This window comes from Sapajus apella, unplaced genomic scaffold (assembly GCF_009761245.1).
Source record: "Sapajus apella isolate SASKATOON/1434 unplaced genomic scaffold, GSC_monkey_1.0 scaffold50, whole genome shotgun sequence".
NCBI classification, from domain to species: Eukaryota; Metazoa; Chordata; class Mammalia; order Primates; family Cebidae; genus Sapajus; species Sapajus apella.
In genome coordinates, this window is record NW_022436990.1 from 16,270,213 (window position 1) to 16,274,714 (window position 4,502).

At 41.1% G+C, this 4,502-nt stretch overlaps 1 non-coding gene across 1 annotated transcript; it reads right to left on the reverse strand.

Moving 5' to 3' along the window:
- Window positions 1-1,738: 1,738 nt before the first annotated feature.
- LOC116526412 lies at window positions 1,739-1,865 on the reverse strand. Its single transcript, XR_004258150.1, has one exon. It is a non-coding gene; the product is annotated as a small nucleolar RNA ACA64 (small nucleolar RNA).
- Between the last annotated feature and the right edge of the window lie 2,637 nt (window positions 1,866-4,502).

Sequence of the window (4,502 nt, forward strand, 5' to 3'; positions counted from 1 at the left end):
TCAAGTGGCTCTTCTGCCTCAGCCTCCTGAGTAGCTGGGACTACAGGTGCATGCCACCATGCCAGCTAATTTTTGTATTTTTAGTAGAGACATGGTTTTTCCATGTTGGCCAGGCTGGCCTCAAAGCCCTGACTTCAGGTTGTCTGCCTGCCTTGGCCTCCCAAAATGATGGGATTACAGGTATGAGCCACCATGCCCAGCCTAGAATAATATTTTAGGAGTCATATAAGTAATGATTATTAATAACTATCCAACTTAGAATTCACATGCTCTTTGATGGTCATAGAATGTTACTTCCTTGAATTTATTTTGTGGAGATAATTGCAAAATTGTCTATGAGGATGCCTATCGAAGTGCTATTTAGAGTCATAATTAGGGCTTGATTAACTTTATATTAAAGCTACATGACATGAACCAACTTAAAAGGAAATTGGTATCTCTTTACTGGATGGTTGTCCTTTTATATTTGGCAGCACAACATTGGACCTATTGACTATATTTGAAGATTCCTGGCCTGAGTTGTCAGGCCCACATTCACTATAGATGGAGAAAATTCTGGAAACTCCTTTAATGCTTTCCTTTACTGTGACATGGGCATAGGTCTTGGACTTTTCCATTCAGAATGAACTGCCACAAACTTTATTTTATTTTTTTGGAGATGGAGTTTCGCTCTTGTTACCCAGGCTGGAGTGCAATGGCATGATCTTGGCTCACCGCAACCTCCGCCTCCTGGGTTCAAGCAATTCTCCTGCCTCAGCCTCCTGAGTAGCTGGGACTACAGGCACGCGCCACCATGCCCAGCTAATTTTTTGTAGTTTTAGTAGACACGGGGTTTCACCATGTTGACCAGGATGGTCTCGATCTCTTGACCTCGTGATCCACCCGCCTCGGCCTCCCAAAGTGCTGGGATTAGAGGCTTGAGCCACCATGCCTGGCCCGCCACAAACTTTAAATTGGAAGCTTGTGATGTGAAGCATCAAGGGCTGCACAAAATCCATTCCCATGAGGGTGCTGACAGAGGTGGCAGCTTGTTCTTTCTTCAGAGGTAGCAGGGGCAGTGTTTCTGACAGCAGCACCCAGGGGTCAGGAACTGTCATGTTCAGTTGAGGAAGTAGTGGTGGTGCCTTTAGCAGAGCATCTCAGGAATGAAGCTTGGGAGTTGTTCCCCTTGTGAGGTCTCCAGGTCTTGTTCTCAGGCCATCTCATTCACAAAGCTCCCTGGATACTTTACATAAATGCCATTCTGCCTCAGTAAGCCAGATTTCTGTTGCTTACAACTGGCAACATTGCCTGATGCAATCCTTGTGTATACATAGAGCAAAATCTCAAAGATACAGTTCGTGGAAAGCAAGATGCCGAATAATGAGAATAGTATAATCACACATGGGGCAAAAGTGGATATACCTTTTTATATGATTACATATTTCAAAGAAATATATATAAAAATTGTTAAATAATGTTTTTTACTTTTCATATTGAACAAACCTTTTGTATTGTGGTACTGTGTTTTTTTTTGTTTTTTTTTGTTTTTTTTTGTTTTGTTTTGTTTTGTTTTGTTTTTTTAGACAAACAACTTTATTTGGAAGACGTTTCCAGCCGAGTCTCCCAGACCCCACAGTCCTGGCGACGTCGATCTCAGGCGTGGGAGAACCAGTGTCCTGCAGAGAGAAGACAGGGCTAAGGGTGGGTGGCCAGGGCCAGACCTCGCGAGCGACGGCATCCGGGCGGAGGCCGCGGCGCCTGTCGGGGCCTGGGTTTCACCGCCGCACACAGGGCAGCGCGTGGTGAGCTGAGGCCCCCGGAGGATCTAGGCGCCGAATCTCACCCGCGGCCACGGCCAAAGCCGGGGGTGATTTTCAACCAACGCCGTACTCCCCAACTACCAGGGGGACGCGAACAGCACACACAGCAGGACTTACCCAAGCTGGTACTGTGTTTTTTATTGCTACATAGCAATGTGTTGTATAGTTTAATGAAACATTAAAATAAATAATATAAAGTGGTACCCAGTGCTCTGACTTGACCACAGAATTCTAAGGTATCTTATTCTTAGGTTTTCAACTCTCTGGAGATCCTATTACTTTCATATGAACTCAGTTTTTAGGAATGGTGATGCCCACCTGTGCTGAACAACCTTGTTATGGCATGTTTCCTGGTATTGGCAGAGAAAAATTGACTGCAGGTTAACTTCCTACCCTCAAGGTAACACAGAGCCAGCTTTGAACAGTGACACAAGGCCAGGTATCTTCCCTACAAGGTGGAGTCTCCCTCAACGAGTGAGACTCACCTTCACTGGTCCCAGTCTGGCTGGAAAATATGACCTGAATGGCAGGGAAAGAACAATGTTCTCCTCTGTGGCTTCCCAGGGCCACCACACATCTATACTTGGAGCAGATGGCAATACAATTATTTGGACAACTTTAGGACAGACGAGTGAATTCTCTACCTAGAGAATAAAACGCAAATAACAAATCAGATTAGCAGGTCATGTGCTCTGTGAAGGCTACAGTGAAAGATTCTTTCCCCTTGTCTATGCTGTGAGGCAATTCACAGAGGGTGTAGGGCATGGGCTTCACAGTCAGACTACTTTGGTTCTGAGACCTTGCTTTGCCTCATCTGTGTTAATGGATTTCAGAATTTCAACTGTAAAAAAGGAAAAATAATACCTAGTTCATAAGGTTGTCATGAAATTTAGAGATGATACATGTAAATTCCCTAACACAGATCTAGAACATGGTGGGAGCTCAATAAAGACTCGCTCTTACTCCCAACACTATCCCCAAGATACTTCTAAAGCTCTCATGAGAGTTAATAGGGAAATGGGCTCTGGGGGATAACATTTTCATTACAGAACACATATATTCTGTAATATAAGAATTTATGTTTACAGACATGGCAGATACCTTTTGGAAGCCTGAAAAAATACAGGGAAATTGCACGATCTCAATTTCCCACACTGTTGCTCTTAAAACTGTCTCAGTGTTCTCCCAAATATAATGGATGGATTTCTGAAAAGTTTGAAATATTTAAGCTTAACAATACTGTGAGTTATGTTTTCCCCAAATCATGGTCAAATACTTTTTTTCAATCTTAGTGTGAAATGGTACAGAACATCATAAATGTCTTTTTTTCTAAACTGTCTACTTCTGAAATATATCCTATTTTTCAAGCCTTAAAAAAGTATTTATCAAACCTATTAATAAAGTGTTATTAATAGTTTGGCTTCCATTCTTATAAGTATCATAATTTTGCAAGCTGGCTTAGGGTAGATGAAAGCTCATCTTATAGCTCCAAATGATGTGCCCAGCATGGAAAACAGCATTTTGCCTTATTAAACAACCTCTTTCTGGAGTGGAAGTTACAATAGGTCATCGAGGTGCTGTCTAAACCTGTCATCTTTAGAATTTGTAGATTAGAATCAGGGGATGTATAGCCCTGAATTTAAACTGAAATTTAGGTAGGAATCAATTCAGATGTTAGCTTTGGATTCTGAATGGAGAATCTGTGGATATGGCTGTTGTGCCGTGAGTGGTGGTAGAATCCTGTTAGAAGGGTGTTAAGTAGTTTTCACAGCTTCATAAGGAGTGCTGCTGCTTTAGGGTGCTAGCATGTGCCAAGTTGAATAATTGATGTCTTATTATGACTTACAGAAAACCTTTTCTAACTCTTAAATTGCCTTGTTGAGAATATGTGTCACAAGTTCCAAGCAACCAGAACCCAGAAAATCTGTATTTGTTTCTTACAACACTGAATCTTTTATTTAAAAAATTATGTATATAGTATCATTTCATTAAAATTAAAAATGTACATAAAGATATAGAGTGAAAATATATCTCCCTGTCTTCTACCTGCCTTCTAGTTTCTGTTGTAACTCACCCCTATACATATAAACCCAAATTACCTTTGCATATAAAAACGAACATACATTCATGTTTTTATTTTTCTTTCATTTAACGCAACAGTTAGCACATTTTACATGCTCTTCTAAGCCTTCATTTTTTTCCACCTAATATATCTTGGGAATTTTTAAATCACATTGTATAAATAATACATTTCTTTTTTTTTATTATTTTTTTTTCCCATTTATTTATTTTATTGCATTTCAGGTTTTGGGGTACATGTGAAGAACATGCAAGATTGTTGCATAGGTACACTTGTGACAGTGTGATTTGCTGCCTTCCTCCCCATCACCTACATCTGGCATGTCTCCTCTTGTTATCTCTCCCCAGCTCCCCATCCCCCACCGTCCCTCCCCTATTTCCCCCAACTGATCCCAGTGTGTAGTGCTCCCCTCCCTGTGTCCATGTGTTCTCATTGTTCAACACCTGCCTATGAGTGAGAACATGTGGTGTTTGATCTTCTGCTCTTCTGTCTGTTTACTGAGAATGATGGTTTCCAGACATTTCTTGTGATAGTTTGTGTTCTCTGATAAGTAGAGGCCAAGATAGTATCCAACATGTAAGAATTATAGTATGAAAGGCCTGTAAGGGAAAATACGAAGT